This window comes from Etheostoma spectabile, chromosome 24 (genome assembly GCF_008692095.1).
Source record: "Etheostoma spectabile isolate EspeVRDwgs_2016 chromosome 24, UIUC_Espe_1.0, whole genome shotgun sequence".
NCBI lineage: Eukaryota > Metazoa > Chordata > Actinopteri > Perciformes > Percidae > Etheostoma > Etheostoma spectabile.
In genome coordinates this window covers 9,109,505-9,120,821 of record NC_045756.1, presented here as the reverse complement: position 1 = coordinate 9,120,821, position 11,317 = coordinate 9,109,505, and the positions used below count along the sequence as shown (strand labels likewise).

The 11,317-nt window shown below is 44.9% G+C and overlaps 1 long non-coding RNA gene across 1 annotated transcript in view; it reads right to left on the bottom strand.

The window, feature by feature from the left end:
- Positions 1-10,439: 10,439 nt before the first annotated feature.
- The window catches only part of LOC116674087 (uncharacterized), a 21,910-nt gene continuing 21,032 nt past the window's right edge, over positions 10,440-11,317 (bottom strand). The window contains exon 3 of the long non-coding RNA XR_004327961.1: positions 10,440-10,483. This is a non-coding gene — a long non-coding RNA (uncharacterized LOC116674087). The remainder of the gene's footprint in view (positions 10,484-11,317) is intronic.

Genomic DNA, 11,317 nt, shown 5'->3' with positions numbered 1-11,317 from the left:
TCAAAGAAAACAGATGGAATACAGGTAAAGTGGACTCGGAGCTCGGATTATAAAAGTATTCCCAACACGACACAGGTCTCCAACAGTCCTCTAACGTCTGTGTGATGCATGTTGGTTCAGGCTGCTCTCATGTAAACCATTCACATTAAAAGCTATGAAAACTTATGCACTGTACCATAAGTATTCCAACACAGAACTTCAAGTTCATGTCCATGGGGAAAACAAAAAGACTTAACCCAGGAAATGAGTTCTCTCTTTCTGGTAGTGTTGTAATCCAAACCACGATCTTTCTCCTAATCTTAAAAAAATACCAAAACCTGACATAAAGAGAGGAGAATGAAATCTGAAGTGGTGAACATCAACGTACCAGTGACCTCTTCCGTTGATCGTCTGACCGGGCCATGTTTGGAATTGTCCGAAGGAATGCTGTTATGGGATGCTGGTCGTCTGTAAAAACAGATTTTATGGTGACAGCGTTTGATATGAAAATACAGAAAAACTATGCAATTTAATGTAAACACTGTCACAATTGAAGATCCCATCACTGCCACCAAAGTGTCACGCCTGAAGACCAGAGAGAGGCTTTAAAGTTCGCAATTTTTGTTTTAATAGCAAAACACCCGAACATATTCACACCAAATACACAAGTGGTTTGGTGTCCAAACTGAACATTTGTCACCGCGTGGGCTTATGTTTTTTCACCTAAAATTAACCCCGCGGTGCTCTGTACCCGGCCCAAAGTCATGATCTCGGGTAATCTCAACCTCAAATGCCACTGATCTAATTTCTTTGTCTTGCATCACACAAGTTTTCCGTGCACGTGCACGACAACTTCAGTTCATCTGAACCACATGGGTCAACGAGGTCGAGGCTCCCTCGGCCCCTGCAGTTTTGATCCGGCTCGCAATCAATTTAGGAACACCATACATTTCGGCCAGCGTAGTTGTGTGTCCAACCAAGAACACAGTAAACTGCTTTCAAACTGCAATTACGCGACTTTCAGAGCAGAATTTAGCAGATTTTGAGACTTAGAAAAGCTGTGTGGGAGCTACTTAGAAATGTAATGATGGTTTTGCTGGATTTGCTAAAGAAACTTTTTTGCTGACTTTTTTAGGGCTTTATGTCGACTAAGCTGCTAATAAAAAGGCTATATGATACATGCAATAATACAGCCAAAGACATGACTGTCTCCAATATTTATCAATAACTACATGTCTGGCCCTGGATGTGATTCTCCTTTTTTCAGGTTGTTTTTGAGTTTTTTGGTGGGTCGCTGCAGCTCCTTGCAGTCGCCGACAGACCTTTCATCCACAAACTGAGTTTCCTTTAGACTGATGAAAAGCAGTTTCATGAAACACGTTGCCTCATGCACTTTAATTTATTCTCTTGCTGGATAAGAGCTCCAACGCCTGAGAATGTTCACGTCCGATAAAAATCATCGCACTTTAATTTCCCCGGCTCTGTTTCACTTGACACAAGTTCCCCGAGCATCTCAGACAGTGGAGGAGTTTTATGATTCAAATTTCTTGCAGTTTGGCGTTGCGCTTCTCGGCCAGTTGTCCCCGGGCCGTTGCTGTCTCTGCCCATGTCTCCCATCCTGAGAAAGGGCTGCTGTCACGTGAGGGAGAAGGAGGAACAAGGGGGAAGTAGAGCCCAGCCAACAGCGCCCGGGGCCGTGGCCCTTCTGGACCCAACCGGGTCACTGAGCACCTCGGGGTCAGCCGGTCCCGCTCAGCCTCCTTGTGGGGGGAATCGCCCGGCTACGAAGTGAGGAGGAGAGGAGGAGGAGGCGGTCCCCCCGGTGTCTTGTGTAATCAACATTTAGAGAACACTGGAAGGGGAGGACTGGTTTGTTGTGAGTGTGTGTGTGTGTTTTCTCACGTTCGGCTATATGCGGTTTCTGTTTGGTGTGGTACATGTGTAATTGGCTATAGGGCATTAACAAGTGCAGATATGAGCATTGTGTGTGTGTGTGTGTGTGTGTGTGTGTGTGTGTGTGTGTATTCCCTGCTGGCCCTCAGGCTCAGAGCGGGTTCAGTGTCGGGGTCTTTGCCTGCAAATAAAACTCCTCCTTGGGTGCCAACATGCTCGTCTTTGGGTCGAACTGTCAGAGCCTTGCAGAGATTTGCAGAAGAAGAAAACAACACGACGGACGGTGATGTTTACAGTCTCAAAGTATCAAAGTTTACTGTGATTTTAAAATCACACTTTAGTTTGGGTTTTATTAAAATGACCAGACCAGGATGTTTTGCGACTTGGGGCCCTGAGGGTAACCTGTAACCAGCAGCCGTGGGCCAGACTGCAACAGAAACAGCTCTCACTAAACCACCAGAAGCATTTAAAAAATATGTTTGCGTGTATAGAGCCACATATTTCACTATGGGTTATTTTCAACGCAAACAAAAGCTGCACAATGCCCTATTAACACATTGCAGTCGTTTTCTGACGATGCTGATAGACAGCAATCTCCCAATGTCAAAGTCAGTCACAGACACAAAAAAAATGGGAACATTTAACCCACTGTAGTCACAGCTTTAAGGCTTCTATGAAGGCCGCATCACTAACTGAATAGAAACCAGGACTAACACACAGGATAATGGACCAAAAGCAGCGGGCCGAACGTGGGAACACACACTAACAGCAGCCACGATGCTTCACCGTCAACAAGCCGCCGCGGTCAAAAAGAGGAGCAAAGGTGACATACCGGGCATTTTCCTGCACTTCAGCCAAAGAAATAAAGACACACCACCTGAATCCACTCGGATCCACGCAGGATCTAACGTTTTGACACGTAGATCTTAGACCTGGCTATTAAAGCTTATTAGAATAAAAGGAAAATGTAATCGGTTGACACAGTGTTAAAATAATCGACACGCAGCAGTTGCGTCAGTGTTTGTGTGGATCTACAGTGCTAGTGCAACAAGCAGCTCCGGTCGCACAACATTTGAATCGACCAGCTAACTAATTATGGCGTGCGATCAAAAGGGCTCCGGATAACCTGCGAAGACCCTGCGCAACCTTCCGGTCAGGAAGAGGAGGCGGCCGCTCATTGTTGCTGCCAGAAATAATAATTTCAATAATTTTCTATAATTTCCAGCATCTAAACAGAGCAGAAACCAAGTCGGGAAAACGCAGGGGGCCCGCCCAAGCCCCACACACACACACACACACACACACACACACCCACACACACACACACAACACAAAACACACACACACACACCACACACACACACACACACACACAGCCATCTAAAAAGCCCTCTGCACCTGGCGCGTGCTCTCAGCGCTCGCACCCGCAGTCACAGTTTACTCCCCCTAAATGTATGGAATCAGGCTCTCACTAAAAACTACCATTACAGGTGATATACAGATTGAAATCATAGGGGCCGCTTTTTTGTTGAGGAAAATTGTTCTAATGAGCGGTTTGGCGATTTGGGGGGTGGAAGGGAGGGAAGGGTTTGTGCTGGTGTTGGAGGAGACTGTGAAAGTCTTTTCTCTTTAAGTGTGTGTGTGTGTGTGTGCGAGACTGGGGGGTGTTGGGAGGGGGGGCATAAACAGCTGCACCTGCTGCTGCGGCGTGCACTGCCACAGTTAATGATATGGATGATATCATTAGGCAAAGTGCTCATAAACAGATGTTGGCGGGCTGCCTAAACAGTGTCAGCTGAGCCGGGGTTCTGCATTTTGCAACATTATTATATAGGGCGTTAAAGTTTGTTGTGTTAATAACCCCACACGCTAAAAGTAGTGATTATTTACATGGAGTCTGGTGGGTTTAGTGATGGTGATTTAAGGGATTTCTGTCCTGTAGGGTAACATTACAGCTTGTTTCCTCCCTGATGCTGAACATCTGTCCTGTAGGGTAACATTACAGCTGTTTCTCCTGATGATGAACATCTGTCCTGTAGGGTAACATTACAGCTTGTTTCTACCTGATGTGAACATCTGTCTGTAGGGTAAACATTACAGCTTGTTTCTACCTGATGATGAACATCTGTCCTGTAGGGTACATTACAGCTGTTTTACCTGATGATTAACATCTGTCCTGTAGGGTAACATACAGCTGTTTCTACCTGATGATGAACATTGTCCTGTAGGGTAACATTACAGCTTGTTTTACTGATGATGAAAATCTGTCCTGTGGGTAAAATTACAGCTTGTTCTACCTGATGATGAACATCTGTCCTGTAGGGTAACATTACAGCTTGTTTCTACTGATGCTGAACATCTGTCCTGTAGGGTAACATTACAGCTTGTTTCTACCGATGATGAACATCGTCCTGTGGGTAACATTACAGTGTTCTCTGATGAACATCTGTCCTGTAGGGTAACATTACAGTTGTTTCTCACTGATGATGAACATCTGTCCTGTAGGGTAACATTACAGCTTGTTTCTCCCTGATGATGAACATCTGTCCTGTAGGGTAACATTACAGTTGTTTCTACTGATGATGAACATCTGGCCTGTAGGGTAACATTACAGCTGTTTCTACCTGATGATGAACATCTGTTGTAGGGTAACATTACAGCTTGTTTTCTACCTGTGAGAACATCGTCCGTAGGGTAAAATTACAGCTTGTTTCTACCTGATGAACATCTGTCCTGTAGGGTAACATTACAGCTGCCGGTTACAGCGTTCTCCCTCACTACTAGACCAGTTTCAAAGATTTTTCTTGATCAGTCACTTAGACAACAACATGGGGAAAAAAAGGCCCAGGTTGAAAGAAATAAGGTATAATTTCCTTTAATAACACAAGCTTTCTCTACTGCATTTCAACATCACACGCCACACAAACTGCCTACTGTCAGCGGGCCGGGGACTACAGCTGGAAGTTAGCCGTAGAGGCTAAACCTCCTTATACTGTACAGTTAATTAAGGGGGACTGTCCTAAAATTAAACAATCTATTGCCCGTTCCCCTCCGCTGAAAACACACCGGCTTTAAAAACACACATCTTCTCAGCGGTGGAAAGTAACTAAGTACATTTACTCCAGTACCGTACTTCAGTCCAAATGTTGAGGTACTTGTACTTTACTTGAGTCTTTTCTCTTCATGCCACTTTCTACTTCTAGTCTAACTTGTAACCAAGTGTTTTTACAGTGTGGTATTAGTACTTTTACTGCAGTAAAGGATCTAAGTACTGCTCGTATGGCTCTCGCCCTGCACTTTGTTCTGCTGCCACTCAGACAGAGAAAATAAAGTTTAAAGGGGAAGAAATATCACATGAAGAATTCATAGGTCACATCTTTCAGTGTGGAGTCGATGCCGCACACAAAAGACTCGGGATCAGTCTCATTGTCACTACCATGACACGCACTGGGCAGACATGGAAGTGAGATGTCATTCTCCGTAGATCATGTTACGTTACATGTAAAAAAAAAAAAGACAGACACATAACAGACGGAGACCAATTAAAAACAGACATACATTAAAATTTCATAAAAGAGGGGCAGCATTAAATAGTAAAACCATCAAAAAAGCAGTGTTTGGTGCAGAAGAAAAGGGCTGTTGTGTGTACTGTACATGCGCAGTATATGGTGTGCATGTACACACAGAAAGTTACATGTATACCTTGTGTGTGTGTTTTTAAGTGGGGGGCGCGATGGGTGGCAGCGTTTGAAGAGTTCATGGTGCTTGGGGGAAGAAAAACTTTTGATGGCGCTGTAACGACCAATCAAGGGTCGGAACAAAAGTCTGAACTTCTGAGCGCGGGAGGAAGACAAAGAGAGAGGAAAAGGGCGGCTGCTGGAAGCGATTGTGTCGGGTTTTAACTTTGTGTCCGCCCCATGATTTATTTATCGACACGACGGCCGTTTTCATGGTTAGATCTTTAAAAAACGAGAGAAGAGGGAGCTACAAGGAGCATACATGAACTCGGTTTTAAAGGGAGGGGAATCAAAAAGATCACGATATAAAGCTCTTGTGCCCACAACGCTGAGAGGGAACAAATGGCTCTTTAATATTCCCATGCATGATAACAGAGAAATATCTCGGTGATGAATAAAACAAAAAGAAGCAACAAGAAAGGGCTGCAGAGTTGGGAGGCAGAGAGGAAAACATGCGCCGTGTCAAGTCAAACAGGCCCGTAGACGGGGGGGTGAAAAGACCCCCCTCCTCACTGTCAAAGGACCATAGTTTATGTCTGATTTTGTTGTTGTAATAAACAGCTGTCTAATAATTCTCTGCATTTGTAGTTTCCTTTTCAACACAATGGATGGTTTCAAAAGAATGAAACTAAATACGATGAGTGCACATGATTGGTTAACCTCTCTCGTGGGGCTGGCTGCTCCCGGATTTTAAAACCTACCATAACGGCTGTTCTTTGGAATACAAGCTCTTATTTTATAAAAATAGTTCACCAAAACGTGTTTCAGGAAACATTTGAAGCCAGACACATGCCATGCAGCTGCTGAGTCTGTCTTTGTTTCAGATCAACAACAATCGCGGTCGACTTGTCTTTTTTTTCTTGATGGAGCCGCTCCTCATTTGCATAAAGTTGGGGGGAAAAATCGTTGCCCTGCTTCTCCAAAGTCCCCGCGACGCTCACCTTAACATATCAACAAGCACTCATAACAAAATCTGTGAGGCCGAGGATATCAAAATGAAGTATTACAACCTCATAATTAAATAGAAATGAGGGTAAAACTGCAAAAAGGCTGCCACTGGGCTGCCTACGGGCCCATCAGAAGCCCTTATCTTTTTATCTAAGTAATGCAGCCACGTGGCCCCTCGCTTTAATAATTGAACAGATGTCGGGGCATCGGCACCTGCTGGGAGCTCCAAATCTTTGCAGCGGCTTCTGAACGCGCCAGTGTGACATTACCGCGTCGGGCATGGCGTCGCGGCGCCGAGGAAACCCAAACGGAGGGGGCAGAGGAAAAAGGAAAGGGGAAAAAAAATTGGGAGGCGGCGAGCGTGGCCCGGGGCTACAGAGTAATGAGCACGTCTCGGCGGAGGCTTCACGGAGCCACTGCTCACAATGTGTTTCTTGTCTTAATAAATCCTAAATGTGTAATTTACTCCCAGAAAGAGGAACAACAAAGCGGCTGACATTCCTCTCTCGCTCTCTTTTCCTCTGCAAAACGATAGAAATAACGCCGTCCTAAGGTGTAGACGCAGCACCCTCAGATCTTCTCACCCCTTGCCCTCCGTCCCTCCCTCCCCTCCTGTCCCCCAAATTTGCAAAGTCATTGAAATTCTTGGTGTGCTTTTTGCAGGAATTATAAAACCTTCTGAATCAATTACAAACATCAATCGGGCTGGAATCTGAGGCCGATGAATATGTATAAAAGTACACAGACACGCACACAAGCACGCACCCACCCACACACACACACACACACACACACACACACACACGCAGCTAATTAAACAAGGCCGTCAGAAATCACTTCAGACAGGTCGTGCAAACGCACAGTGAGCATACATTAAGAGGAAGTTTCAGGCTCAGAACTGAACGCCGAACCAATGTGTATGCACATCATGTCTACTCCAAACAAGCTTTTCAAACAGGCAATTCTTTTTTTTTTACTTGTATGCAACAAAGAAAACAAGTGAAAATGAGGTTTGATTTGTTATTCTGGATGCATCTAGAAAAAACGGCATATCTTTTCTATTATAAGGCTTAGGTGCAGCACATAATCTGAATAATGTATCTAAGTCTTTTCTCAGATCTAATGATTACAGTTGGACTTCTTTAGCTTTAAGTTTTGTCTTTAAGCTTTTTGAGTGTTTATGTATTTATTATGTGCTCTAGCTTTTCCGATATGGTGATATTAATGCTACAAAATGCTGTAAAGAAGAGACGCAAAACTACCACAAAGAGACACAGACCGAGTACAAAGAGACGGCAAGTGACCACAGAAACCCAAACAACCTCAAAGAAAACACGAATGACCAAAAAGAGACACACCACGTCTACAAAGAGACGCAAAAACCCCACACTACGAAACCTAAGCCCCGCGCCCAGCATCACACAGGCCCCGGACCCGAAGACATTACTACAGTTACTATTACTGCTCTCTTTAATGCTCAAAGAAAACAGATGGAATACAGGTAAAGTGGACCTCGGAGCTCGGATTATAAAAAGTATTCCCAACACGACACAGGTCCTCCAACAGTCCTCTAACGTCTGTGTGATGCATGTTGGTTCAGGCTGCTCTCATGTAAACCATTCACATTAAAAGCTATGAAAACTTATGCACTGTAATCCATAAGTATTCCAACACAGAACTTCAAGTTCATGTCCATGGGGAAAACAAAAAGACTTTAACCCAGGAAATGAGTTCTCTCTTTCTTGGTAGTGTTGTAATCCAAACCACGATCTTTCTCCTAATCTTAAAAAAATACCAAAACCTGACATAAAGAGACTGGAGAATGAAATCTGAAGTGGTGAACATCAACGTACCAGTGACCTCTTCCGTCTGATCGTCTGACAGGGGCCATGTTTTGGAATTGTCCGAAGGAATGCTGTTAGTTGGGATGCTGGTCGTCTGTAAAAACAGATTTTATGGTGACAGCGTTTTAGAATATGAAAATACAGAAAAATCTATGCAATTTAATGTAAACACTGTCACAATTGAAGATCCCATCACTGCCACCAAAGTGTCACGCCTGAAGACCAGAGAGAAGGCTTTTAAAGTTCGCAATTTTTGTTTTAATAGCAAAACACCCGAACATATTCAAACCAAAATACACAAGTGGTTTTGGTGTCCAAACTGAACATTTGTCACCGCGTGGCGCTTATGTTTTTTCACCTAAAATTAACCCCGCGGTGCTCTGTACCCGGCCCAAAGTCAATGATTCTCGGGTAATCTCAACCTCCAAATGCCACTGATCCTAATTTCTTTGTCTTGCATCACACACGTTCTCCGTGCACGTGCACGACAACTTCAGTTCATCTGAACCACATGGGTCCAACTCGAGGTCTGCCCCTCGGCCCCTTGCAAGTTTTGATCCGGCTCGCATATCAATTTAGGAACACCATACATTTCGGCCAGCGTAGTTGTGTGTCCAACCAAGAACACAGTAAACTGCTTTCAAACTGCAATTACGCGACTTTCAGAGCAGAATTTAGCAGATTTTGAGACTTAGAAAAGCTGTGTGGTAGCTACTTAGAAATGTAATGATGGTTTTGCTGGATTTGCTAAAGAAACTTTTTTTGCTGACTTTTTTAGGGCTTTATGTCGACTAAGCTGCTAATAAAAAGGCTATATGATACATGCAATAATACAGCCAAAGACATGACTGTCTCCAATATTTATCAATAAACTACATGTCTGGCCCTGGATGTGATTCTCCTTTTTTTCAGTGTGTTTTTGAGTTTTTTGGTGGAGTCGCTGCAGCTCCTTGCAGTCGCCGACAGACCTTTCATCCACAAACTGAGTCTCTCCTTTAGACTGATGAAAAGCAGTTTCATGCAAACACGTTGCCTCATGCACTTTAATTTATTCTCTTGCTGGATAAGAGCCTCCAACGCCTGAGAATGTTCACGTCCGATAAAAATCATCGCACTTTAATTTCCCCGGCTCTGTTTCACTTGACACAAAGTTCCCCGAGCATCTCAGACAGTGGAGGAGTTTTATGATTCAAATTTCTTGCAGTTTGGCGTTGCGCTCCTCGGCCAGTTGTCCCCGGGCCGTTGCTGTCTCTGCCCATGTCTCCCATCCTGAGAAAGGGCTGCCTGTACAGCTGAGGGAAGGAAGGAGGAACAAGGGGGAAGTAGAGCCCAGCCAACAGGCCCCGGGGCCGTGGCCCTCTCTGGACCCCCAACCCCGGGTCACTGAGCACCTCGGGGTCAGCCGGTCCCGCTCAGCCTCCTTGTGGGGGGAATCGCCCCGGCTACCGAAGTGAGGAGGAAGAGGAGGAGGAGGCGGCTCCCCCCGGTGTCTTGTGTAATCAACATTTAGAGAACAGCTGGAAGGGGGAGGACTGTGTTTGTTGTGAGTGTGTGTGTGTGTTTTCTCACGTTCGGCTATATGCGTGTTTCTGTTTGGTGTGTGTACATGTGTAATTGGCTACTAGGGCATTAACAAGTGCAGATATGAGCATTGTGTGTGTGTGTGTGTGTGTGTGTGTGTGTGTGTGTGTGTATTCCCTGCTGGCCCTCAGTGCTCAGAGCGGGTTCAGTGTCGGGGTCTTTGCCTGCAAATAAAACTCCTCCTCTGGGTGCCAACATGCTCGTCTTTGGGTCGAACTGTCAGAGCCTTGCAGAGATTTGCAGAAGAAGAAAACACACACGACGGACGGTGATGTTTACAGTCTCAAAGTATCAAAGTTATACATGTGATTTTAAATCATCACTATTAGTTTGGGTTTTTATTAAAATGACCAGACCAGGATGTTTTGCGACTTTTGGGGCCCTGAAGGGTAACCTGTAACCAGCAGCCGTGGGCCAGACTGCAACAGAAACAGCTCTCACTAAACCACCAGAATGCATTTAAAAAAATATGTTTGCGTGTATAGAGCCAACATATTTTCACTATGGGTTTATTTCAACGCAAACAAAAGCTGCACAATTGCCCTATTAACTTACATTGCAGCTCGTTTCTCTGACTGCTGATAGCAGCAATCTCCCAATGTCAAAGTCAGTCACTTAGACACAAAAACATGGGAACATTTAACCCACTGTAGTCACAGCTTTAAGGCTTCTATGAAGGCCGCATCACTAACTGAATAGAAACCAGGACTAACACACAGGATAACTGGACCAAAAGCAGCGGGCCCGAACCGTGGGAACACACACTAACAGCAGCACGATGCTTCACCGTCAACAAGCAGCCGCGGTCAAAAAGAGGAGCACAGGTGACATACAGGGCATTTTTCCTGCACTTCAGCCAAAGAAATAAAGACACACCACCTGAATCCACTCGGATCCACGCAGGTATCTAACGTTTTGACACGTAGATCTTAGACCTGGACTATATATAAGCTTATTAGAATAAAAGGAAAATGTAATCGGTTGACACAGTGTTAAAATAATCGACACGCAGCAGTTGCGTCAGTGTTTGTTGTGGATCTACAGTGCTAGTGCAACAAGCAGCTCCGTGTCGCACAACATTTGAATCGACCAGCTAACTAATTATGGCGTGCGATCAAATCGGGCTCCGGATAACCTGCGAAGACCCTGAACGCAACCTTCCGGTCAGGAAGAGGAGGCGGCCGCCTCATTGTTGCTGCCAGAAATAATAATTTCAATAATTTTCTATAATTTCCAGCATCTAAACAGAGCAGAAACCAAGTCGGGAAACAAAGCAGGGGGCCCGCCCAAGCCCCACACACACACACACACACACACACACACACACACACACAC